We start from the raw sequence: 26,808 nt of genomic DNA on the forward strand, positions 1-26,808 counted from the left end.
TTTTGCCAAGCTGATTGCGAATCGTATGAGAAATGTGATTGGGTGTGTGATTGATGAGGATCAGGTATGTGCGGTACCAAAAAGGAAATTGCATGAGAATATGGCGTTGGTGCGGGATATGCTTGAGGATTGTAAGGGTCGGAATAAGAAGGTGATTGTGTGTGCGTTAGATTTTGAGAAAGCGTTTGATCGTGTGGCGCATGTGTTTTTGTTTAAAGTGTTAGAGAGAATGGGTTTTCCGGTTCAGTTTGTGAGTTTGTTGAAGAATTTATACGCGAATGCAAAGAGTTGTGTGCAGGTGAATGGGTTTTTTTCCGAATCATTTAGTATTATGTCTGGTGTGCGACAGGGTTGTCCGTTGTCTCCCATCCTATTTATTTGTGCGATTGAACCATTGTTGCAAATGATTAGAAATGATAAGGTTGTGAAAGGTTTGGTGGTGCCCGGGTGTGATGGAAAACGTGTGAAAGCTTTGGGATATATGGATGATATTTGTGTATTGTGTGATTCTGTGTATGATATGTCCAGAGTGAAGTTGATTGTAAACATGTTTTGTATTGCGTCTGCTTTTAAAATAAATTGGGGTAAGAGCAAATTTAAATTTTTTTTCAGTAATGAGCGAGTGAGTGATTCTGATATGGAACAGGTGGATGGTGTGAAAATTTTGGGTATTGTGTTTGATGATGAGTTGAAAGGGAGAGAAAGTTGGGATGAGTTAGGTGGTAGGATTGTGAGAAAGTTGGAAATGTGGAGAATGAGGGATCTTTCTTTTTCGGGGAAGGTTTTAATTGTCAAAAGTATTATTCTACCTATGATTTTATATGTTGCTCTGGTTTTTCCTCCTGCTGTTGATATGTTAAAAAAAGTGAATAGAGTTTTGTTCCTTTTTTTATGGGGGAGCGGGATTGAGAAGGCAAAGAGAGAAATTCTAATGAAAAGCAGACGAAATGGAGGCCTTGATTTCCCAAATTTGGAGATCTTCATTGGAATTAATTGTGTACGGTTTTTTGTAGAGCTTTTATTTAAAGAATCCAAGGCTTCCAGAATGTCGAAGTATCTAGCTGGAACGGTGATTCAGCGTCTAAGGTGGGAAAAACGTAATTTATGTAAACCAATTGCTTTTCAGTGCACAGGGTGGTATTTGTATGTTGAAAAATTTATTAAAAAGTTCCAGCTAGAGGATGTAAGAATGGAGAGATTTTTGAGCGAAAAGAATGTTGTGAGAAGTATGTGTATGAATAATGTGATGTGTTCTGTAAATGGTTTGAATTCGATGGAGTCTAAGTCTGTGTGGAAGAAGATTGTTACGTATGATGTGTCAAATAAGCAGAAAGATTTGTTATGGATGTCGGTACATGGAGTGTTGCCTGTAAGGAGTGTGCAGAAAAGAAGAGGTTTGGTTGCATCTGAAAGGTGTCCGAGAGAAGGTTGTGGGGATGATGAGGATGTGAGTCATGTGTTTTGGTCGTGTAAGCATGCAAAGGATGTTTGGAAAAAGTTGAGTGGGTTGTGCGAAGAATTGACTGGTTTGAAGAGTTTGACGTATGAAATTGTCTTGTTTGGTTTGTGTAGTTTGGGTAGTGAAAAGGATAGAGTGTTGTGGATTTTTTTGACTTGTGTGAAAGAGGTATTGTGGAATACGAGGAATTTGAATGTGTATAAAAGAGAAGTATTTGAGATGGAGGATGTGGTTAGTATGGTATTGGCTAAATTGTATTTTTATTATAAATGGGATCTAGAAAAAGGTATGGATGCGGAAGGGATATGGCGAATGTTAAAATGGAGGTATTTAGTTTGAGGAATTTTGTTTGACTTATCTTGTATTTGATGGAAAAATAAAATAATGAACCAGAGTGATGAGATTTTTTGAAAAATAGAGAGGTGGTTTGAACAACTACAGTTCTCGGTTTTATTCAAAAAAACCTGAATGGTTTAATAAAAAAAAAAAAAAAAAAAAAAAAAAAAAAAAAAAAAATCTGTTCTTATCAGTTTAATATCTGATACGTCCCCTATCTGGGGACCATATATTAAATGGATTTTTAGAACAGGGAGATGGAAATAGAGCTTGCTCTGTCCACTCCACGCATTGACCTGGTATTGCAGTATTTCCAGGACCGGTGCACCCTTTCCTTATGTGTTTACTAAAATCAGATTCCAAAAGTGCTTTTTGTGTTTGCCATTGTTTTTGTCTTTCGGATGGGATCTCCCCTTTTAATCCCATTATTTCAACACCTGTTGGACAATGCATTTGTACAGTCATGTGTGATAATGAGCTAATTTATTAAATGCAATTAATTAATACATTGCCACCTCTTGTTTTGTGTCGTCTGTGTTTCTGTGTTTCCGGCATTTCACATTGGAACAGCTCATTCACCTTCCTTGTCTTCTCTCCGCCCTCCCTCCTAGGTAGGTTAAAGAGCTGCACCTGAGCCAGCCACTGATTGATGCAGCACCATAGTCAAATAGTGGAGTGGAGTAGGGGAACAGCAAACAGCCATTAAAGCAGCCAGCCCGCCCGCCCGCCCGTCACAATGGACCTACCTGTGTACACTAGATGGATGTGATGGAATGTACTGTGGTCCCTACATTTCAAGAAGAAGTAAGAATTGCAGTTGCAACAAACCCTTGCTTGCCTACAAAGAGAGCAGCAATTTGGATTTGTTACTATGTTACCTGGAAGAATAACAAACTGTGCAAGGATGGAGGTTGTAGGAGCAAGGAGAACAAGTTGTCTGTAAAGTTGGTGGATGCCTATTTTCCATTTTGCAGTCCCTTGTCTCCCTCTTGTGGCCTCCTGGAGGCAACTAGCTGTGCAAAAAAAAGACAGCCTGGGGGCCGGCTGTTGCAGTGTTGCCCTCTCAGGCAACACTGAGTGACTGACTGAGCCGCACCGTCTTATATAAAGTTCAGACGGAACTTTGCACGTGTCATAGTGGAGACCTCAGGAGCCAGAGCCAGCTTTCTGACATCATAATGGGGCCTCAGAGATAAAAGCCTGGGCCCAGGCAGTGTTGGTCAGTGCTGCTCAGCAGGCAGCACTGGACTGGATTAAAGCTGATACAAGGTGTGAAAGGAGAAGGGGTGGCAGTGGGCATGCACTTACTGCTGCTGCTGCTGCTGCTGCTGCTGCCAGTGTTTGCACGGCAGGAGGGCATTTGGGCGTTGCCAGGAAGGCGTTTTTATGTCGATTCCTCCTCTTTCAGCACTGCATTGTGGTGCAAGCAAAAGAAGCAAAACGCGCGGCACGTTCGGGTTATCGCTTCTCGGCCTTTTGGCTAAGATCAAGTGTAGTATCTGTTCTTATCAGTTTAATATCTGATACGTCCCCTATCTGGGGACCATATATTAAATGGATTTTTAGAACAGGGAGATGGAAATAGAGCTTGCTCTGTCCACTCCACGCATTGACCTGGTATTGCAGTATTTCCAGGACCGGTGCACCCTTTCCTTATGTGTTTACTAAAATCAGATTCCAAAAGTGCTTTTTGTGTTTGCCATTGTTTTTGTCTTTCGGATGGGATCTCCCCTTTTAATCCCATTATTTCAACACCTGTTGGACAATGCATTTGTACAGTCATGTGTGATAATGAGCTAATTTATTAAATGCAATTAATTAATACATTGCCACCTCTTGTTTTGTGTCGTCTGTGTTTCTGTGTTTCCGGCATTTCACATTGGAACAGCTCATTCACCTTCCTTGTCTTCTCTCCGCCCTCCCTCCTAGGTAGGTTAAAGAGCTGCACCTGAGCCAGCCACTGATTGATGCAGCACCATAGTCAAATAGTGGAGTGGAGTAGGGGAACAGCAAACAGCCATTAAAGCAGCCAGCCCGCCCGCCCGCCCGTCACAATGGACCTACCTGTGTACACTAGATGGATGTGATGGAATGTACTGTGGTCCCTACATTTCAAGAAGAAGTAAGAATTGCAGTTGCAACAAACCCTTGCTTGCCTACAAAGAGAGCAGCAATTTGGATTTGTTACTATGTTACCTGGAAGAATAACAAACTGTGCAAGGATGGAGGTTGTAGGAGCAAGGAGAACAAGATGTCTGTAAAGTTGGTGGATGCCTATTTTCCATTTTGCAGTCCCTTGTCTCCCTCTTGTGGCCTCCTGGAGGCAACTAGCTGTGCAAAAAAAAGACAGCCTGGGGGCCGGCTGTTGCAGTGTTGCCCTCTCAGGCAACACTGAGTGACTGACTGAGCCGCACCGTCTTATATAAAGTTCAGACGGAACTTTGCACGTGTCATAGTGGAGACCTCAGGAGCCAGAGCCAGCTTTCTGACATCATAATGGGGCCTCAGAGATAAAAGCCTGGGCCCAGGCAGTGTTGGTCAGTGCTGCTCAGCAGGCAGCACTGGACTGGATTAAAGCTGATACAAGGTGTGAAAGGAGAAGGGGTGGCAGTGGGCATGCACTTACTGCTGCTGCTGCTGCTGCTGCTGCTGCCAGTGTTTGCACGGCAGGAGGGCATTTGGGCGTTGCCAGGAAGGCGTTTTTATGTCGATTCCTCCTCTTTCAGCACTGCATTGTGGTGCAAGCAAAAGAAGCAAAACGCGCGGCACGTTCGGGTTATCGCTTCTCGGCCTTTTGGCTAAGATCAAGTGTAGTATCTGTTCTTATCAGTTTAATATCTGATACGTCCCCTATCTGGGGACCATATATTAAATGGATTTTTAGAACAGGGAGATGGAAATAGAGCTTGCTCTGTCCACTCCACGCATTGACCTGGTATTGCAGTATTTCCAGGACCGGTGCACCCTTTCCTTATGTGTTTACTAAAATCAGATTCCAAAAGTGCTTTTTGTGTTTGCCATTGTTTTTGTCTTTCGGATGGGATCTCCCCTTTTAATCCCATTATTTCAACACCTGTTGGACAATGCATTTGTACAGTCATGTGTGATAATGAGCTAATTTATTAAATGCAATTAATTAATACATTGCCACCTCTTGTTTTGTGTCGTCTGTGTTTCTGTGTTTCCGGCATTTCACATTGGAACAGCTCATTCACCTTCCTTGTCTTCTCTCCGCCCTCCCTCCTAGGTAGGTTAAAGAGCTGCACCTGAGCCAGCCACTGATTGATGCAGCACCATAGTCAAATAGTGGAGTGGAGTAGGGGAACAGCAAACAGCCATTAAAGCAGCCAGCCCGCCCGCCCGCCCGCCCGCCCGTCACAATGGACCTACCTGTGTACACTAGATGGATGTGATGGAATGTACTGTGGTCCCTACATTTCAAGAAGAAGTAAGAATTGCAGTTGCAACAAACCCTTGCTTGCCTACAAAGAGAGCAGCAATTTGGATTTGTTACTATGTTACCTGGAAGAATAACAAACTGTGCAAGGATGGAGGTTGTAGGAGCAAGGAGAACAAGTTGTCTGTAAAGTTGGTGGATGCCTATTTTCCATTTTGCAGTCCCTTGTCTCCCTCTTGTGGCCTCCTGGAGGCAACTAGCTGTGCAAAAAAAAGACAGCCTGGGGGCCGGCTGTTGCAGTGTTGCCCTCTCAGGCAACACTGAGTGACTGACTGAGCCGCACCGTCTTATATAAAGTTCAGACGGAACTTTGCACGTGTCATAGTGGAGACCTCAGGAGCCAGAGCCAGCTTTCTGACATCATAATGGGGCCTCAGAGATAAAAGCCTGGGCCCAGGCAGTGTTGGTCAGTGCTGCTCAGCAGGCAGCACTGGACTGGATTAAAGCTGATACAAGGTGTGAAAGGAGAAGGGGTGGCAGTGGGCATGCACTTACTGCTGCTGCTGCTGCCAGTGTTTGCACGGCAGGAGGGCATTTGGGCGTTGCCAGGAAGGCGTTTTTATGTCGATTCCTCCTCTTTCAGCACTGCATTGTGGTGCAAGCAAAAGAAGCAAAACGCGCGGCACGTTCGGGTTATCGCTTCTCGGCCTTTTGGCTAAGATCAAGTGTAGTATCTGTTCTTATCAGTTTAATATCTGATACGTCCCCTATCTGGGGACCATATATTAAATGGATTTTTAGAACAGGGAGATGGAAATAGAGCTTGCTCTGTCCACTCCACGCATTGACCTGGTATTGCAGTATTTCCAGGACCGGTGCACCCTTTCCTTATGTGTTTACTAAAATCAGATTCCAAAAGTGCTTTTTGTGTTTGCCATTGTTTTTGTCTTTCGGATGGGATCTCCCCTTTTAATCCCATTATTGTAACACCTGTTGGACAATGCATTTGTACAGTCATGTGTGATAATGAGCTAATTTATTAAATGCAATTAATTAATACATTGCCACCTCTTGTTTTGTGTCGTCTGTGTTTCTGTGTTTCCGGCATTTCACATTGGAACAGCTCATTCACCTTCCTTGTCTTCTCTCCGCCCTCCCTCCTAGGTAGGTTAAAGAGCTGCACCTGAGCCAGCCACTGATTGATGCAGCACCATAGTCAAATAGTGGAGTGGAGTAGGGGAACAGCAAACAGCCATTAAAGCAGCCAGCCCGCCTGCCCGCCCGCCCGCCCGTCACAATGGACCTACCTGTGTACACTAGATGGATGTGATGGAATGTACTGTGGTCCCTAAATTTCAAGAAGAAGTAAGAATTGCAGTTGCAACAAACCCTTGCTTGCCTACAAAGAGAGCAGCAATTTGGATTTGTTACTATGTTACCTGGAAGAATAACAAACTGTGCAAGGATGGAGGTTGTAGGAGCAAGGAGAACAAGTTGTCTGTAAAGTTGGTGGATGACTATTTTCCATTTTGCAGTCCCTTGTCTCGCTCTTGTGGCCTCCTGGAGGCAACTAGCTGTGCAAAAAAAAGACAGCCTGGGGGCCGGCTGTTGCAGTGTTGCCCTCTCAGGCAACACTGAGTGACTGACTGAGCCGCACCGTCTTATATAAAGTTCAGACGGAACTTTGCACGTGTCATAGTGGAGACCTCAGGAGCCAGAGCCAGCTTTCTGACATCATAATGGGGCCTCAGAGATAAAAGCCTGGGCCCAGGCAGTGTTGGTCAGTGCTGCTCAGCATGCAGCACTGGACTGGATTAAAGCTGATACAAGGTGTGAAAGGAGAAGGGGTGGCAGTGGGCATGCACTTACTGCTGCTGCTGCTGCTGCCAGTGTTTGCACGGCAGGAGGGCATTTGGGCGTTGCCAGGAAGGCGTTTTTATGTCGATTCCTCCTCTTTCAGCACTGCATTGTGGTGCAAGCAAAAGAAGCAAAACGCGCGGCACGTTCGGGTTATCGCTTCTCGGCCTTTTGGCTAAGATCAAGTGTAGTATCTGTTCTTATCAGTTTAATATCTGATACGTCCCCTATCTGGGGACCATATATTAAATGGATTTTTAGAACAGGGAGATGGAAATAGAGCTTGCTCTGTCCACTCCACGCATTGACCTGGTATTGCAGTATTTCCAGGACCGGTGCACCCTTTCCTTATGTGTTTACTAAAATCAGATTCCAAAAGTGCTTTTTGTGTTTGCCATTGTTTTTGTCTTTCGGATGGGATCTCCCCTTTTAATCCCATTATTTCAACACCTGTTGGACAATGCATTTGTACAGTCATGTGTGATAATGAGCTAATTTATGAAATGCAATTAATTAATACATTGCCACCTCTTGTTTTGTGGTGTCGTCTGTGTTTCTGTGTTTCCGGCATTTCACATTGGAACAGCTCATTCACCTTCCTTGTCTTCTCTCCGCCCTCCCTCCTAGGTAGGTTAAAGAGCTGCACCTGAGCCAGCCACTGATTGATGCAGCACCATAGTCAAATAGTGGAGTGGAGTAGGGGAACAGCAAACAGCCATTAAAGCAGCCAGCCCGCCCGCCCGCCCGTCACAATGGACCTACCTGTGTACACTAAATGGATGTGATGGAATGTACTGTGGTCCCTACATTTCAAGAAGAAGTAAGAATTGCAGTTGCAACAAACCCTTGCTTGCCTACAAAGAGAGCAGCAATTTGGATTTGTTACTATGTTACCTGGAAGAATAACAAACTGTGCAAGGATGGAGGTTGTAGGAGCAAGGAGAACAAGTTGTCTGTAAAGTTGGTGGATGCCTATTTTCCATTTTGCAGTCCCTTGTCTCCCTCTTGTGGCCTCCTGGAGGCAACTAGCTGTGCAAAAAAAAGACAGCCTGGGGGCCGGCTGTTGCAGTGTTGCCCTCTCAGGCAACACTGAGTGACTGACTGAGCCGCACCGTCTTATATAAAGTTCAGACGGAACTTTGCACGTGTCATAGTGGAGACCTCAGGAGCCAGAGCCAGCTTTCTGACATCATAATGGGGCCTCAGAGATAAAAGCCTGGGCCCAGGCAGTGTTGGTCAGTGCTGCTCAGCAGGCAGCACTGGACTGGATTAAAGCTGATACAAGGTGTGAAAGGAGAAGGGGTGGCAGTGGGCATGCACTTACTGCTGCTGCTGCTGCTGCTGCTGCCAGTGTTTGCACGGCAGGAGGGCATTTGGGCGTTGCCAGGAAGGCGTTTTTATGTCGATTCCTCCTCTTTCAGCACTGCATTGTGGTGCAAGCAAAAGAAGCAAAACGCGCGGCACGTTCGGGTTATCGCTTCTCGGCCTTTTGACTAAGATCAAGTGTAGTATCTGTTCTTATCAGTTTAATATCTGATACGTCCCCTATCTGGGGACCATATATTAAATGGATTTTTAGAACAGGGAGATGGAAATAGAGCTTGCTCTGTCCACTCCACGCATTGACCTGGTATTGCAGTATTTCCAGGACCGGTGCACCCTTTCCTTATGTGTTTACTAAAATCAGATTCCAAAAGTGCTTTTTGTGTTTGCCATTGTTTTTGTCTTTCGGATGGGATCTCCCCTTTTAATCCCATTATTTCAACACCTGTTGGACAATGCATTTGTACAGTCATGTGTGATAATGAGCTAATTTATTAAATGCAATTAATTAATACATTGCCACCTCTTGTTTTGTGTCGTCTGTGTTTCTGTGTTTCCGGCATTTCACATTGGAACAGCTCATTCACCTTCCTTGTCTTCTCTCCGCCCTCCCTCCTAGGTAGGTTAAAGAGCTGCACCTGAGCCAGCCACTGATTGATGCAGCACCATAGTCAAATAGTGGAGTGGAGTAGGGGAACAGCAAACAGCCATTAAAGCAGCCAGCCTGCCCGCCCGCCCGCCCGTGACAATGGACCTACCTGTGTACACTAGATGGATGTGATGGAATGTACTGTGGTCCCTACATTTCAAGAAGAAGTAAGAATTGCAGTTGCAACAAACCCTTGCTTGCCTACAAAGAGAGCAGCAATTTGGATTTGTTACTATGTTACCTGGAAGAATAACAAACTGTGCAAGGATGGAGGTTGTAGGAGCAAGGAGAACAAGTTGTCTGTAAAGTTGGTGGATGCCTATTTTCCATTTTGCAGTCCCTTGTCTCCCTCTTGTGGCCTCCTGGAGGCAACTAGCTGTGCAAAAAAAAGACAGCCTGGGGGCCGGCTGTTGCAGTGTTGCCCTCTCAGGCAACACTGAGTGACTGACTGAGCCGCACCGTCTTATATAAAGTTCGGACGGAACTTTGCACGTGTCATAGTGGAGACCTCAGGAGCCAGAGCCAGCTTTCTGACATCATAATGGGGCCTCAGAGATAAAAGCCTGGGCCCAGGCAGTGTTGGTCAGTGCTGCTCAGCAGGCAGCACTGGACTGGATTAAAGCTGATACAAGGTGTGAAAGGAGAAGGGGTGGCAGTGGGCATGCACTTACTGCTGCTGCTGCTGCTGCTGCTGCTGCCAGTGTTTGCACGGCAGGAGGGCATTTGGCCGTTGCCAGGAAGGCGTTTTTATGTCGATTCCTCCTCTTTCAGCACTGGTGCAAGCAAAAGAAGCAAAACGCGCGGCACGTTCGGGTTATCGCTTCTCGGCCTTTTGGCTAAGATCAAGTGTAGTATCTGTTCTTATCAGTTTAATATCTGATACGTCCCCTATCTGGGGACCATATATTAAATGGATTTTTAGAACAGGGAGATGGAAATAGAGCTTGCTCTGTCCACTCCACGCATTGACCTGGTATTGCAGTATTTCCAGGACCGGTGCACCCTTTCCTTATGTGTTTACTAAAATCAGATTCCAAAAGTGCTTTTTGTGTTTGCCATTGTTTTTGTCTTTCGGATGGGATCTCCCCTTTTAATCCCATTATTTCAACACCTGTTGGACAATGCATTTGTACAGTCATGTGTGATAATGAGCTAATTTATTAAATGCAATTAATTAATACATTGCCACCTCTTGTTTTGTGTCGTCTGTGTTTCTGTGTTTCCGGCATTTCACATTGGAACAGCTCATTCACCTTCCTTGTCTTCTCTCCGCCCTCCCTCCTAGGTAGGTTAAAGAGCTGCACCTGAGCCAGCCACTGATTGATGCAGCACCATAGTCAAATAGTGGAGTGGAGTAGGGGAACAGCAAACAGCCATTAAAGCAGCCAGCCCGCCCGCCCGCCCGTCACAATGGACCTACCTGTGTACACTAGATGGATGTGATGGAATGTACTGTGGTCCCTACATTTCAAGAAGAAGTAAGAATTGCAGTTGCAACAAACCCTTGCTTGCCTACAAAGAGAGCAGCAATTTGGATTTGTTACTATGTTACCAGGAAGAATAACAAACTGTGCAAGGATGGAGGTTGTAGGAGCAAGGAGAACAAGTTGTCTGTAAAGTTGGTGGATGCCTATTTTCCATTTTGCAGTCCCTTGTCTCCCTCTTGTGGCCTCCTGGAGGCAACTAGCTGTGCAAAAAAAAGACAGCCTGGGGGCCGGCTGTTGCAGTGTTGCCCTCTCAGGCAACACTGAGTGACTGACTGAGCCGCACCGTCTTATATAAAGTTCAGACGGAACTTTGCACGTGTCATAGTGGAGACCTCAGGAGCCAGAGCCAGCTTTCTGACATCATAATGGGGCCTCAGAGATAAAAGCCTGGGCCCAGGCAGTGTTGGTCAGTGCTGCTCAGCAGGCAGCACTGGACTGGATTAAAGCTGATACAAGGTGTGAAAGGAGAAGGGGTGGCAGTGGGCATGCACTTACTGCTGCTGCTGCTGCTGCCAGTGTTTGCACGGCAGGAGGGCATTTGGGCGTTGCCAGGAAGGCGTTTTTATGTCGATTCCTCCTCTTTCAGCACTGCATTGTGGTGCAAGCAAAAGAAGCAAATCCTGTCTTGCTTCCTCTCCGGCCTTTATTCACCTCCCGCTTAGTAGCTGTGAGTGTGTGTGAGCCTGCAGGGCCCCATGGAATTGCCTAGGAGTAGGCTGAATCGCTGCAAGGGGTGAACAGCAGTATTGGGCAGGCTCGGTCAACGCGCGGCCCGTTCGGGTTATCGCTTCTCGGCCTTCTGGCTGAGATCAAGTGTAGTTCTGATTACTTGTAGTCAGTGCTGCCTGGTCTTGGTTAGGAGGTGCTCAGGTACCCTCTCTCTCGGCCTCGGGGGATCGTCCAGGTTCGCCTGGACTTCACCCCCGTGCTGCTATTTGGGAGAGAGGCTTAGTCCTGAGCAACGAGTTGCGATCCACATATCCCCCGTGTAGGCTTCGGCCGAAAAGGGGAAAGCTGCGTAGACGTTACGTCACCAACGGGTGGCGTAACTTTCCGTGAAAACCCCTCACCATGGACGAAAGTCCTGGTGAGATACCGGCGTATGCCCGGATAAAGAATACAATCCGTGTTATTGTATCAGAAGAGAAGGCGACGACCTGCGGCCTGAAGTTCTTGGTGGAGACCGTGCTTGTTGGCATTTTCAACATTCAGAAGCGGGAGATATTGGCGGTACAAGACTATCCTAGGAGAAGAACATACGACATAACTTTTGTACAGAATGGAGTGTTCCAAGATCTGCTGGCGGCATACATGGTAAAAAACGATCCGAGACTGGACGGTATTGAATTTTACGAACATGTGTTGGACATCACTAAGATGATTGTGATAAAAATGTACTGCCCGTTTGCTGATTTAAAAGATGTGATGTCCTTTTTATCCCCCTATTTCAAAAGTGTAAAATGTATTGGCAAAATAATGAACGAAGTTGGAGTTTGGACGTCAAAGTGGAGATTTTTAGTAACTTGTTATAGAGATGCCAATACAGCAGGGGGGATAATGTTGCCGCCAGCACGCTTTAAATTAGGTGATATGGCAGGAGATCTTTTTTATACAGGAATGCCTCCATTCTGTAGAAAATGTCAAAAGTACGGTCACACCAAAGAGTTCTGCGAAAGCACCTGTAGGAACTGTGGCAGCTCTGAGCACGAGGCCAAAACTTGCCCTCTGGGGAAAAGGTGTCGTTTTTGCAGCCGAGTTGGTCATCTATATGCTACTTGTCCCCACAGATCGGAACAACCCGAGGTCCGGCCGAGGCGTCCAGAGCAGCCAGCAGGCCAGATCGCCCCCGCACAAGGAGAGGAACCAAGAGGTGAAGAGGCAGATGACATGGACACCTCCAGCAGACCCCCCCAAACAGGTGACCCAAAGGAGCAAAGGCGGTTTAAGAGAAGAGCCAGTGATCAGCGGACGAAAAAGCCCCCTCAGGAAACGGAGGAGATGGGTAGTTCGGATGAAGCTGATCCGCCTGGGCCGCAGGAGGTGCTGGGTCAGCCTGTACCTGAGGCAGAGGACCCGGGCGGAGCGGCAGCAAGGACTAAAAGGCGTAGGGCGTACTCAGAGGTGGCAGCGGGGGTGCCGATGGGAGTACCTGCTAGAGCGAAAGCAGGGAAACCAGTTGACGCGCCCCCGGAAGCACCAGCTGAAGGTCTCCCCCCTTCTCGCCAGTTGGGGGAGACAAGCATAGCTACCTCTGAGGTGACAGAAGTCCCGGAAACGGCCGCGAGTGCGTTTCCTGCCCCTATCGTAGGGGAGGAGGCTGCCATACAATATGCTCCAGAAACCTTGCCCGTGGAGTCCATCTGGGACCCATTTGCGATAAGTGCCTCAGGTATGGCGGGGGGTCAGCTGTCTGACATGAGTTCCTCTCCAATCTCCTCAAGTTATACAGTCGGTTTGAAGTCGGAGGGCGATGAGAGTTCGAGTGAGGCCTCTGGTAACGCCGAGGACTGCTGAGGCCACCTCGGGTAAGATTACATAAGACTGTCTCTTTTCCCTTTTCCTCATGGCAGAGTTAGGTGGCATTTCCTTAAATGTTAGGAGCGTGCATTCTAAGACGAGAAGAGCTGCCCTGTTTGACTATCTTTCTATTTTTTCCGCCACCGTTTTTTTCCTACAGGAATGCTGTATCCCACATCGCACGAACTACAACAAATATAAGGAAGACTGGAGACTCGGACCTTCAGTGTGGTCCGGGTCTAACGATTCCAGAGCCGCAGGTGTCGCCATTTTATTTAAAGGGAACGTTTTAATTGACAGTTTTAATGAAATTTTACCAGGTAGAATTTTATTGGTCAAAGCTTTTATAGACGGTATTAGATGGCAGTTTTTAAATTTTTATGGGTCCTCGGACAAGAATGAAAGAGCTAGAATGCTAGAGATTTTACCCCTTTTTTTAAACGATTCAGAGCCACTTGTTTTAGCGGGTGATTTTAATTGTATTTTAAAGGGGGAACGCCGGTTCTCTAACTCAGTAAGCAGGAATTATGACAAAACCTCCTCATTATTAAAAGATATAGTTACTGATTTTAAACTTACTGATGTTTTTAAGAAATGTAACAGCAATTTATCTGCAGAGGCCGGCGTCACCTGGAGCAATGTGAACTGTAGCTCCAGGATCGATTTTATATTCTGCTCTTATCAAGTACTGCCTTTTAAATGTGATCTTAATCCCAATGTTTTATCTGATCATAAATTATTGTATTTTAAAGTTAAAAATGATATTGGGAAAAATACTGTCAAAAAAGCCTGGAAAATGAACGTTTCCCTTTTAGATGATCCGCAAATTTTATCTGATTTTATTACCTTTTATAAGGGCTGCAGACGGGTAAGACATCCAAATATGTCCATAGTCTCATGGTGGGAGAAAGTAAAAATAAAAATAAGAGACTTTTTCATAAAAATCGGAAGGAGAAAAGCAAAAGAAAAACAGGATTTTTTTGCTAATTTGAATACCCGTCTGCAGACCCAATACAAGTTCAGAGAACAGGGTATGCAGGTGGAGGAGGAGATTATGGAGATTAGGAAGGAGATCTCCCAGTGCCTGGAGCAGAGAGGTAAGGAAATTGTCTTTCGTTCAAAAATGAAACACCTTGAGGAAAATGAGACCTGCTCCAGGTACTTTTTTAAGAAAATTAACGATAAGCATACCCTGTTAGACAATGTTGATGGAGATACAAACACTGACAATATTTTAAAAAGGTACACAGATTTTATGCGGATCTTTTTAATATAAGCTTGTTAATGTTGATTTGATGAACGACTCATTGAAGGAGGTTGACGCTGTTTTAAATCCTGTCTCCAAAGATTTTTTATTACAGGATATTACGGAACAGGAGATTTTAGATACCATCAAGAGTTTTAAAACAGGTAAAGTCCCTGGCCCTGATGGTATACCCATAGAGTTTTATGTCACATTTTATGGAGTTTTAAAAGAGGATCTCTATTCCCTTTTTACTCAAGTTTTTAGAACAAAAGCCCTCCCGGGTCCTGGAAGAAAGGTGAGGTGTCCCTGCTTTATAAAAAGGGGGACAAAACAGATATTAAAAACTGGAGGCCTATCACCTTACTAAACGCAGACTATAAAATAATGGCCAAGATTTGCGCAAATAGGCCTAAAAGCTGTTATAGAGAAAATCGTCCACTCCAACCAAGTCTGTGGGATACCTGGGAGGAGCATATGGGACAATTTAAACCTTTTAAAAGATGCTATTGGTGATACGAAGGAGAGAAAAGGCAGATTGGCGGTTTTATCCATAGATTTCGAGAAAGCCTTTGATAGAGTATCACATTTTTATCTTTTTAAGGTTTTAGAAAAGATGGGTATACCAGAAGGCTTTTTACAGTCTCTGAAGGCCTTTTATGAAAATTGTACGAGCAAGATTTTAGTAAAGGGTTTTAAGACACAGGATGTCCTTTTAAACTCCGGAGTGAAGCAGGGGTGTCCCCTTGTCCCCACTACTTTTTATATGTGCGATCGAGCCTCTACTCTGCAGATTGAGGAATGACAAGCAGATATGTGGAGTCCCCCTGCCGGGCGGGGGGGGACTAGAGGCAAAAGTAGTGGGGTACATGGATGATGTCGCGGTCCTGTGCAGGGACGCCCCGTCACTGCAAAAAGCATTACAACAGATATACCAATTTTGCTGCTCCTCCGGTTTTAAAGTCAATTTTAATAAAAGTAATATTTTAAATATTGGCAATATGATTTTACAGGACATTCCAGTCCCTGTGTCGGAGTCTGTACAGATTTTAGGGGTCTCCTTCAATGAGTCAAACAATGGTTTTATCAGTTGGGACTTGGTGGCACAAAAAGTTAATAAGAAAATTTGTTTATGGAATCTTAGAAAACTGACAATGGAGGGAAAAATTTTAATCACAAAAATGGTGATTTTACCAATTTATTATATCTAAGTATGGTTTTCCCTCCCCCTGATATTTTATTAAAAAAGATTACCAAGGCATGTTTTACATTTTTATGGAATTCTAGGATGGAGAAGCTCAGGAGAGAAAAAGTGATGTTGCCAAAGCTAATGGGTGGTAAAGATTTTCCAAATATAAAAGCATTTCTTTTAATCCATTTTTTTACACTGTGTCTTAATACTGTTTTTAAGGAACACTACTGGTCTTATTTTATCCGTTTTAACACTGGCTATTTTATGAGGAGGTACGGATGGTTCTCTACTGTTTTAAGCTCGCCATATGCTTTTAACCTGCCAGACCAGTATAAGATTTTAGAAAAAATAGTGAACCTTTTTAACTTAAAAGACAAAAGAATAGAAGATGTAAAAAATAGTAAATATGTTTTAAAGGAAATAAAAGAAAATGTTTTAATAGCCCCCATTAGCAATTTTAATGAAAACAAGTGCAAATTCATCTGGAGCATGGTTAATGCTAAATTCATTTTTAATTCACAGAAGGATCTGGCCTGGAGCTGCGCCCACGAGTGTCTTCCATGCCGGGCATTCCAGCATCGAAGGGGACTGACCAACTCGGCTGCGTGTCCAAGGGGAGGATGCCGCGATGACGAGACAGTCTTACATCTTTTTTGGCAATGCTATTTCTCACAACTGATATGGACAAAAATCCTCCCCTTGATGAAGAAGATAACCGGAATAAAGAGAATTACAAGTGAAGGCGTTTTTTACGGATGTCTGGAGTGCCCAACAAGGACTCAGAAAATTATGGCATGGAAGATTACTAACTGCGTTAAAGCAGCTCTGTGGGCGGCCAGGAATATTCTTTTATTCAAACATGAAATTTTATCTGTGAATGATATTTTAGGAATTTGTTTTTATGAAATGCACAAGTATTATCTTTTAGACAAAAAATTCTCTCCTGTTTTAAGTAGAAAATGGTTTTTTAGCGAATGGAATTCTATAATATGATGCCACCAAGTGCCCTTTTATAAATTGTATGATTTTAATCTGACAATTTGTATTTATTTTTTAACCATTGTTGTAAAATCTGAAATCTTTGTAAAAATGTTGAAAAATGTTGATTTATTGTAAAATCTGAAAAATTTTAAATAAACGGTTACCCCCAAAGTTGGGGTAGTCAACTTAAAAAAAAATCTGTTCTTATCAGTTTAATATCTGATACGTCCCCTATCTGGGGACCATATATTAAATGGATTTTTAGAACAGGGAGATGGAAATAGAGCTTGCTCTGTCCACTCCACGCATTGACCTGGTATTGCAGTATTTCCAGGACCGGTGCACCCTTTCCTTATGTGTTTACTAAAATCAGATTCCAAAAGTGCTTTTTGTGTTTGCCATTGTTTTTGTCTTTCGGATGAGATCTCCCCTTTTAATCCCATTATTTCAACACCTGTTGGACAATGCATTTGTACAGTCATGTGTGATAATGAGCTAATTTATTAAATGCAATTAATTAATACATTGCCACCTCTTGTTTTGTGTCGTCTGTGTTTCTGTGTTTCCGGCATTTCACATTGGAACAGCTCATTCACCTTCCTTGTCTTCTCTCCGCCCTCCCTCCTAGGTAGGTAGCTGCACCTGAGCCAGCCACTGATTGATGCAGCACCATAGTCAAATAGTGGAGTGGAGTAGGGGAACAGCAAACAGCCATTAAAGCAGCCAGCCCGCCCGCCCGCCCGTCACAATGGACCTACCTGTGTACACTAGATGGATGTGATGGAATGTACTGTGGTCCCTACATTTCAAGAAGAAGTAAGAATTGCAGTTGCAACAAACCCTTGCTTGCCTACAAAGTGAGCAGCAATTTGGATTTGTTACTATGTTACCTGGAAGAATAACAAACTGTGCAAGGATGGAGGTTGTAGGAGCAAGGAGAACAAGTTGTCTGTAAAGTTGGTGGATGCCTATTTTCCATTTTGCAGTCCCTTGTCTCCCTCTTGTGGCCTCCTGGAGGCAACTAGCTGTGCAAAAAAAAGACAGCCTGGGGGCCGGCTGTTGCAGTGTTGCCCTCTCAGGCAACACTGAGTGACTGACTGAGCCGCACCGTCTTATATAAAGTTCAGACGGAACTTTGCACGTGTCATAGTGGAGACCTCAGGAGCCAGAGCCAGCTTTCTGACATCATAATGGGGCCTCAGAGATAAAAGCCTGGGCCCAGGCAGTGTTGGTCAGTGCTGCTCAGCAGGCAGCACTGGACTGGATTAAAGCTGATACAAGGTGTGAAAGGAGAATGGGTGGCAGTGGGCATGCACTTACTGCTGCTGCTGCTGCTGCTGCTGCTGCCAGTGATTGCACGGCAGGAGGGCATTTGGGCGTTGCCAGGAAGGCGTTTTTATGTCGATTCCTCCTCTTTCAGCACTGCATTGTGGTGCAAGCAAAAGAAGCAAATCCTGTCTTGCTTCCTCTCCGGCCTTTATTCACCTCCCGCTTAGTAGCTGTGAGTGTGTGTGAGCCTGCAGGGCCCCATGGAATTGCCTAGGAGTAGGCTGAATCGCTGCAAGGGGTGAACAGCAGTATTGGGCAGGCTCGGTCAACGCGCGGCCCGTTCGGGTTATCGCTTCTCGGCCTTTTGGCTGCGACCAAGTGTATTCGTACAGGAGGTTTCAGTCAGAAGGTGCCTGGGGTACCCGGCTACTTGGCCTGGGGGGATCGTCACTGGTTTATCGCCTTGACTTCACCCCCCTGCAGCTATTGGGTAGTCGGACTAGTCCTCAGGCAACGGGAAGGGATCGCTAGGCGGACAGCTTGCGCTGGACGGCCTAGAAGGGCGGAAAAAACTTGTTGGGACAAGCAGGAATGCCGTTCACCTATGGGTTTGTAACTGGGGAGACCCAGTTACGCCAAACCATCCGGATCGAGGTCGGAGAGGAACATCGCCAGCGGAAGAACCTGAAATTCATAGTAGGGGAAATCCTGCTTGGCTCCTTCGGCCTCAGACGGGAAAATATCCTGTGTCTGAATGACCAGGAAGGCCGCGGTCGGTATACCATCTCCTTCTGCACCGCGGCCTGCTGCGATACGATCTGTGCAGCCCTGTCTGGTTCCGACCAGACAGATGAGCGCCTAGATGGGCTTCATTTTTCTCTCCTCTACGGAGAAGAATCTATTCCACTGGTCGTGGTAATGCATAGCCCCTTTGTCCCCGCCAAGGACATTGACACATTCCTAGGGCGCTATTGCAAGGAAATTCACTTCTCGCATGAAGTAAAAAATGCTGAGGGATTTTGGAACGGAAAGAGAAAGTACTTTGTCAAGTTCTTTCAAGACCCCAATGGCATACGTGGCTTTGTGCACCCTCCAGCGAATTTTGCCATTGGGAAGAACCGGGGATACCTGTTTTACCCCCAGATGCCCCGGTTTTGCTGGAACTGCCAAAAATATGGGCACACAAAAGAATCATGCAGTGAAAACCGTGTTGTTCGCTGTAACAAATGTGGAGGCTTGGGGCACGTGGCCGCCAAGTGCAGTTCCAGAGCAACATGTAACCTGTGCGGGGAGGCAGGTCACATGTATAAAGACTGTCCTAAAAGAACGCAGTCATTGAGGGGTGGGCCTAGGCCTGGTCCATCCCGTCCGGGGCCAGGGCAGCAGTCCACAACAGGTGTGGACTCTGCTGGTAATGCCCCGGAAACGGCACCCGCCGAAGGGCCAGGACCAAGACCCTCCAAGTCACGAGTGGAGGGTGGTCCTGGGGATTCCAAAGGGCCGGAGCAGGGCTGTTCTGGTTCTGCGATGAAGGCCCCGAGCTCCATACCTGAGTCGGTTGGTAGGAAATCTCGCCGGTCCTCGGTGCCGTCAAAGGAGGACTGGGCAGAGGTGGTGGCTGGTGATGATCCAATTAAGGGATCTAGAAGGAGGGGCTCCACGCTGGACCTCCCTGCCACCAGCTGCCTCCGACCGACTGAGAAGCCCGAGTCTGACCCTCTTATTACGCCAACAGGGGGTCGGGCATTGACGGCTTCAGGTGCAGTAGGCAAGATGACGAGAGAGAAGGAGGGGACCTCACAGGCTCCTGAGCGCCCTGAGCAGATGAGTGACCCGGAGATACCTGCAGCCGTACCGGAGGTAGCAGCGGCCGGAGTTCGCGATGGTGATGACAACAGCCAGGAGTCGGAGGTGACATCCAGTGACGGGGAGGAGGAATCAAGGATGGACCTGACGAGTACGGGGAAAAGGCTAAGAGAAGAAGATGTGCCCACCATAAAGAGGAAGACAATATGCCGCAGCTCGGATGAGAGTGAGTTCAGGGGAAGAGTCGGGTCGATTCATATATCTGGCTCTGACCCTGGGAAAATCCTGGAGTTTGCGTCCCCTGATACAGGGGAGTCTGGCTCCCAATTTATATCGGAGTCGGATTCCTCGGAGGTGGACACTGACGCCTAACAATAACTATGCCTTGTATTCCTCTGAAAGTTGCCTCGCTAAATGTGAGGTCCCTAAAGAGCCCTGTTCGCAGGGCTGCTTTATTCTCTTTTCTACAGACTATGGACTTTGATTTTTGCCTACTGCAGGAGTGTGGAATCCCTAACAGCATGGACTATATGGACTTGAAAAAAGACTGGAAGCTGGGCCCTTCGGTGTGGTCGGGTGCTAATGACTGTCGTTCTTCAGGTGTGGGATTGCTCTGCCGTGGCCATTCTATTTCGATACAAACCGTCACTGAGATTATGCCTGGCAGAGCTATTTTAACCCACCTGCACATTAATGGACTTTTAATACGTATTTTAAATGTCTATGCCCCTCCTGATAAACAGGAGCGGGCAGAGCTTTTTAATATTTTACCACTGTTTTGTGTTGGGTCTACCCCCCTGCTGGTAGGAGGTGATTTTAACTGCACAAGAGAAGGAGAAGGCCGGCAGGGTGGGGATGCAAATAGAAAAGACCGCACTACCTACCTGCTCAAAAATTTTATTGAAGATTTTAAATTGCGCGATTGCTGGAGGGAACTCTTGCCAGGAGACGCAGGTGCCACATGGTCTAATGGAAGAGTGAGCTCCAGAATCGATTTTATTTTTGCTTCCCATGATTTTATCTCTCAAAAATGTATGATTTTAACAAATATATTTTCAGACCATAAGCTCCTTAGTGTGTCCCTGGAGCTGGAGGGAGAGCAAAAAGTGAGTAAGGGCCTCTGGAGGTTAAACACCACGCTCCTAGAGGACCCTGAAAACAAAAGTGAGTTTGTGCGGACCTACCAGTGCTGGCAATCACAGAAAAAGCCCCACGAGACCATGCTGCACTGGTGGGAGGGCATTAAACCCAGAATTAAATTATTTTTTATCCGAGCAGGTAGGAAGAAAGCTAGAGAAAAGAAACAGTGGTTTTATGTTCTTAATAAGCGTTTGCATGTGCTTTTTAAACTAAAGGATGTTGGGTTTGAGGTGGATTCGGATATTTTAAATTTAAAAGCTGAAATAAAAAAATGTTTAGATGATAAAGGCAAACAAATCATTTTTAACTCCCATGTAAAACACCTTGAAGAAGATGAGAAGTGCTCCCGATTCTTTTTTAAAAAGGTAAATGGTAGGCGAGATGCTATTTTAAACCTAGAAGGGGAGACTTCTATGGGAGGAATGTTGAATGCAGCTTTTAACTTTTACCAACTCCTTTTTAGTAAAAAAGCTATTGATAAATCCTTTTTAAATCATGCTCTTAACTCCCTTGATTTTAAGTTAGATATTTTAGACCAGGAGGTTTTATCCCGAGATCTTAATTTAGAGGAACTTTTATCTGTTTTTAAAAGTTTTTCAGCGGGAAAGGCCCCTGGGGAGGATGGGTTGCCTATTGAATTTTATCTAACTTTTTGGGATGTTTTAAAAGAGGATATGATTTTACTGTACAAAGAGGTTTTTATCACTGAAGAGCTGCCCCCTTCCTGGAGAAGGGGGATCGTGTCTTTAATTTTTAAAAAAGGTGAAAAGGACCAACTGAAAAATTGGCGTCCCATTACACTTTTAAATGTAGACTACAAGATTTTAGCCAAATTGATAGCGGTCCGTTTTAAACCTTTTATCAGTAAGCTAATCCACCCAAACCAGGTCTGTGGGGTACCTGGTAGATCTATCACTGAGTCCCTTAATATTTTAAGAGATGTTATTTGGTATTTTAAAGATCGAGGCCAAAATCTTGCTATTTTATCACTAGACTTTGAAAAGGCCTTTGATAGAGTGTCCCATGAGTTCCTTTTTATGGTTCTTAAAAAGATGGCGGTGCCTGATTTTATGATAAGTCGTGTTATGCTTTTATATCGGTCCTGTTTTAGTGAAATTTCTGTAAATGGATTTTTAACTAAAGGTGTTCCTCTTTTACCTGGAGTCAAGCAAGGGTGCCCATTGTCTCCCCTACTATTTATATGCGCAATGGAGCCCCTGTTAGCTATGCTCAGAAGTGACAAAGTAGTCAGAGGCGCCCCGATACCTGGTGGGAGGGGTAACCAAATAAAGGTATTGGGCTACATGGATGACGTAACAATTTTATGCCCTGATTCAACATCCATGAGGAGGGCGCTGAGGAACACCACCTTTTTCTGCGAGGCTTCTGGTTTTAAACTTAACATTGATAAATGTGAGTGTTTTAATATAGGAGGCTGGGATTCCTCCCTGACCCCAGGAGTCAGAATGCAGAAGGACCAGATTAAAATTTTAGGCATTGTTTTTAATCAGGCGAACAATGGGACCTCTAACTGGGACTCAGTGATAGCAAAAATAGAGAAGAAGGTTTTAATGTGGAATCTTAGGAGCCTCACGATGGAGGGGAAAATTTTAATTATAAAAATGGTTTTAATCCCAATAATGCTTTATGTTGCCATGGTTTTCCCTCCGTCCATTTTATATATTAAAAAGCTAACACGCATTTGTTTTATGTTTCTGTGGGGCTCCAAGATGGAAAAATTAAAACGTGATTTTATGTATAAATGTAAGGACAATGGCGGGAGAGATGTTCCTAACCTTTTTACATTTTTTTATATCAAATATTTCTGCTTCTGTTTTAAAATGTTTAAATCCGATGGCATTTTTAGCTGCTTTTTAAAATATGCAGCGGGCATGGTTTTTAAGCGTTGGTCTCGTATCTCCCTAAATTCTCCTGTGCTCCTGTGTCCCCCAGAACACTACGTGGTGCTGGAGAAGACTGTCAGGCTCCTGAGCCTCCATGAGTTGGAGCCTGATATATTGGGGGACCAGAGGAAGGTGTCAGTGGCGTGTAGACACAGAGAAGAAATGGTGGCAGTTTCCAATCTCTCACAGGCAAGGTCCAAGCAAGTGTGGCGGAATGTTTTTGGGAAATACCTTGCAAATGTGCATAAGGACCTTGCCTGGGCGATCGTGCACCAGTGCCTCCCTACACGTGAGTTCCAACACAGGCGAGGACTGGTGGCGAGAGCCAAGTGCCCGAGAGATATGTGCAGAAATGATGAGACGGTAATGCACTTATTCTGGAACTGCCACTATGCACAGGAGATTTGGAGGAAGGCTGGCCTTTTATTAAAATGGATTTGCGGTCTTAACGATTTTAAATACGAGTACGTTTTTTATGGCCTTTTTACCTGCCCATCATTCAGACAGCAGATGATCTGCTGGATGATTATTAATTGTTTTAAAAATGCCATCTGGAAGGTTAGGAACATTCTTCTTTTTAAACGTGATTTTATTGATATTAAAGATTGTGTTAAAATCGCGTTGAGTGAATTATATGTATATTATCTAAGAGACAAAAAACATCTCGGAGCAAAAGAGGCGGCATCCATGTGGTGTCTGTCTCTATGGAACACAATTATTATGTAAATTATCCATGTATTTATAATTGTGATTTTATTGCTTGTTTTATGATGTTTTACCCTGCCATTGTCATACTTTTAAAGAAACCTTCTTCTCGTTGAAAATATATTGCCTTTATCGTTTTAATGGAATGTATTAAAAATAAACATTTTTAGTACCGAATTTTATGCTATAAAAAGGTTTTTTAATGAAATGTATTAAAAACGTTTTATTACTAATCTTATTGGACAATTGAATGTATAAACAAATTTATTATTACGGAATTTTATTTAACAGCATTTCATTACTGAATTTTATTTTGTAAATTTTGCATTCTATGTATGTGAATATTTGTCAATAAAATTTTGTTGAAACCTTATCTGTTCTTATCAGTTTAATATCTGATACGTCCCCTATCTGGGGACCATATATTAAATGGATTTTTAGAACAGGGAGATGGAAATAGAGCTTGCTCTGTCCACTCCACGCATTGACCTGGTATTGCAGTATTTCCAGGTCCGGTGCACCCTTTCCTTATGTGTTTACTAAAATCAGATTCCAAAAGTGCTTTTTGTGTTTGCCATTGTTTTTGTCTTTCGGATGGGATCTCCCCTTTTAATCCCATTATTTCAACACCTGTTGGACAATGCATTTGTACAGTCATGTGTGATAATGAGCTAATTTATTAAATGCAATTAATTAATACATTGCCACCTCTTGTTTTGTGTCGTCTGTGTTTCTGTGTTTCCGGCATTTCACATTGGAACAGCTCATTCACCTTCCTTGTCTTCTCTCCGCCCTCCCTCCTAGGTAGGTTAAAGAGCTGCACCTGAGCCAGCCACTGATTGATGCAGCACCATAGTCAAATAGTGGAGTGGAGTAGGGGAACAGCAAACAGCCATTAAAGCAGCCAGCCCGCCCGCCCGCCCGTCACAAGGTACCTACCTGTGTACACTAGATGGATGTGATGGAATGTACTGTGGTCCCTACATTTCAAGAAGAAGTAAGAATTGCAGTTGCAACAAACCCTTGCTTGCCTACAAAGAGAGCAGCAATTTGGATTTGTTACTATGTTACCTGGAAGAATAACAAACTGTGCAAGGATGGAGGTTGTAGGAGCAAGGAGAACAAGTTGTCTGTAAAGTTGGTGGATGCCTATTTTCCATTTTGCAGTCCCTTGTCTCCCTCTTGTGGCCTCCTGGAGGCAACTAGCTGTGCAAAAAAAAGACAGCCTGGGGGCCGGCTGTTGCAGTGTTGCCCTCTCAGGCAACACTGAGTGACTGACTGAGCCGCACCGTCTTATATAAAGTTCAGACGGAACTTTGCACGTGTCATAGTGGAGACCTCAGGAGCCAGAGCCAGCTTTCTGACATCATAATGGGGCCTCAGAGATAAAAGCCTGGGCCCAGGCAGTGTTGGTCAGTGCTGCTCAGCAGGCAGCACTGGACTGGATTAAAGCTGATACAAGGTGTGAAAGGAGAAGGGGTGGCAGTGGGCATGCACTTACTGCTGCTGCTGCTGCTGCTGCCAGTGTTTGCACGGCAGGAGGGCATTTGGGCGTTGCCAGGAAGGCGTTTTTATGTCAATTCCTCCTCTTTCAGCACTGCATTGTGGTGCAAGCAAAAGAAGCAAAACGCGCGGCACGTTCGGGTTATCGCTTCTCGGCCTTTTGGCTAAGATCAAGTGTAGTATCTGTTCTTATCAGTTTAATATCTGATACGTCCCCTATCTGGGGACCATATATTAAATGGATTTTTAGAATAGGGAGATGGAAATAGAGCTTGCTCTGCCCACTCCACGCATTGACCTGGTATTGCAGTATTTCCAGGACCGGTGCACCCTTTCCTTATGTGTTTACTAAAATCAGATTCCAAAAGTGCTTTTTGTGTTTGCCATTGTTTTTGTCTTTCGGATGGGATCTCCCCTTTTAATCCCATTATTTCAACACCTGTTGGACAATGCATTTGTACAGTCATGTGTGATAATGAGCTAATTTATTAAATGCAATTAATTAATACATTGCCACCTCTTGTTTTGTGTTGTCTGTGTTTCTGTGTTTCCGGCATTTCACATTGGAACAGCTCATTCACCTTCCTTGTCTTCTCTCCGCCCTCCCTCCTAGGTAGGTTAAAGAGCTGCACCTGAGCCAGCCACTGATTGATGATGCAGCACCATAGTCAAATAGTGGAGTGGAGTAGGGGAACAGCAAACAGCCATTAAAGCAGCCAGCCCGCCCGCCCGCCCGTCACAATGGACCTACCTGTGTACACTAGATGGATGTGATGGAATGTACTGTGGTCCCTACATTTCAAGAAGAAGTAAGAATTGCAGTTGCAACAAACCCTTGCTTGCCTACAAAGAGAGCAGCAATTTGGATTTGTTACTATGTTACCTGGAAGAATAACAAACTGTGCAAGGATGGAGGTTGTAGGAGCAAGGAGAACAAGTTGTCTGTAAAGTTGGTGGATGCCTATTTTCCATTTTGCAGTCCCTTGTCTCCCTCTTGTGGCCTCCTGGAGGCAACTAGCTGTGCAAAAAAAAGACAGCCTGGGGGCCGACTGTTGCAGTGTTGCCCTCTCAGGCAACACTGAGTGACTGACTGAGCCGCACCGTCTTATATAAAGTTCAGACGGAACTTTGCACGTGTCATAGTGGAGACCTCAGGAGCCAGAGCCAGCTTTCTGACATCATAATGGGGCCTCAGAGATAAAAGCCTGGGCCCAGGCAGTGTTGGTCAGTGCTGCTCAGCAGGCAGCACTGGACTGGATTAAAGCTGATACAAGGTGTGAAAGGAGAAGGGGTGGCAGTGGGCATGCACTTACTGCTGCTGCTGCTGCTGCTGCCAGTGTTTGCACGGCAGGAGGGCATTTGGGCGTTGCCAGGAAGGCGTTTTTATGTTGATTCCTCCTCTTTCAGCACTGCATTGTGGTGCAAGCAAAAGAAGCAAATCCTGTCTTGCTTCCTCTCCGGCCTTTATTCACCTCCCGCTTAGTAGCTGTGAGTGTGTGTGAGCCTGCAGGGCCCCATGGAATTGCCTAGGAGTAGGCTGAATCGCTGCAAGGGGTGAACAGCAGTATTGGGCAGGCTCGGTCAACGCGCGGCCCGTTCGGGTTATCGCTTCTCGGCCTTTTGGCTCAGATCAGGGTTTATTGCTCTGGTCTGGGTCGGGGGTGCGAGTGTTCCTGTGGTAGCAGGAGACCTTTTGAGTGGCGATCCTCCTATGGTCCTGGACCGATAGGCTGAAAGATGGCAGGTATGGAATTTTCCTCAGGTATCCAGAAGACAGTCCGGCTGAAGGTGGAGATCTCAGACAGCATGAAGAACAGCATCTCATATGTTGGACACGAAATTGTGGAAAAGATGGCGGGTATTTCCCTTGAAGATGATGTGTTTTGTATTCAGGAATCAAAGAAACAAGGTATCTATGACATTTCCTTTTATGTGGATGGGACCTGCCTGCTTTTCTATGAATGCCTGAAGACTAATGCAGCAAATCAGGTACTGAGGAATGTCACATTTGTTCCGCTGTTTGAACTAGAGGAAAAAACT

General features: G+C 45.1%; 8 non-coding genes and 2 pseudogenes across 8 annotated transcripts; all 10 read left to right on the top strand.

Annotated features, from left to right (window-relative positions):
* Window positions 1-1,927: 1,927 nt before the first annotated feature.
* On the top strand, window positions 1,928-2,128 carry LOC142681899 (U2 spliceosomal RNA; annotated as a pseudogene).
* Window positions 2,129-3,255: 1,127 nt separating this feature from the next.
* Window positions 3,256-3,446, top strand: LOC142681929 (U2 spliceosomal RNA). The gene has a single exon (XR_012853751.1). It is a non-coding gene; the product is annotated as a U2 spliceosomal RNA (small nuclear RNA).
* A 1,127-nt stretch (window positions 3,447-4,573) lies between these two features.
* On the top strand, window positions 4,574-4,764 carry LOC142681930 (U2 spliceosomal RNA). The gene has a single exon (XR_012853752.1). It is a non-coding gene; the product is annotated as a U2 spliceosomal RNA (small nuclear RNA).
* A 1,123-nt stretch (window positions 4,765-5,887) lies between these two features.
* Window positions 5,888-6,078, top strand: LOC142681931 (U2 spliceosomal RNA). The gene has a single exon (XR_012853753.1). It is a non-coding gene; the product is annotated as a U2 spliceosomal RNA (small nuclear RNA).
* Window positions 6,079-7,204: 1,126 nt separating this feature from the next.
* On the top strand, window positions 7,205-7,395 carry LOC142681932 (U2 spliceosomal RNA). The gene has a single exon (XR_012853754.1). It is a non-coding gene; the product is annotated as a U2 spliceosomal RNA (small nuclear RNA).
* Window positions 7,396-8,522: 1,127 nt separating this feature from the next.
* Window positions 8,523-8,713, top strand: LOC142681873 (U2 spliceosomal RNA). The gene has a single exon (XR_012853711.1). It is a non-coding gene; the product is annotated as a U2 spliceosomal RNA (small nuclear RNA).
* Window positions 8,714-9,837: 1,124 nt separating this feature from the next.
* LOC142681933 (U2 spliceosomal RNA) lies at window positions 9,838-10,028 on the top strand. The gene has a single exon (XR_012853755.1). It is a non-coding gene; the product is annotated as a U2 spliceosomal RNA (small nuclear RNA).
* Window positions 10,029-16,622: 6,594 nt separating this feature from the next.
* Window positions 16,623-16,791, top strand: LOC142681890 (U2 spliceosomal RNA; annotated as a pseudogene).
* Window positions 16,792-23,606: 6,815 nt separating this feature from the next.
* On the top strand, window positions 23,607-23,791 carry LOC142681879 (U2 spliceosomal RNA). The gene has a single exon (XR_012853717.1). It is a non-coding gene; the product is annotated as a U2 spliceosomal RNA (small nuclear RNA).
* A 1,121-nt stretch (window positions 23,792-24,912) lies between these two features.
* LOC142681869 (U2 spliceosomal RNA) lies at window positions 24,913-25,103 on the top strand. The gene has a single exon (XR_012853708.1). It is a non-coding gene; the product is annotated as a U2 spliceosomal RNA (small nuclear RNA).
* Window positions 25,104-26,808: the final 1,705 nt, after the last annotated feature.

This window comes from Rhinoderma darwinii, assembly GCF_050947455.1.
Source record: "Rhinoderma darwinii isolate aRhiDar2 chromosome 2 unlocalized genomic scaffold, aRhiDar2.hap1 SUPER_2_unloc_60, whole genome shotgun sequence".
NCBI classification, from domain to species: domain Eukaryota; kingdom Metazoa; phylum Chordata; class Amphibia; order Anura; family Rhinodermatidae; genus Rhinoderma; species Rhinoderma darwinii.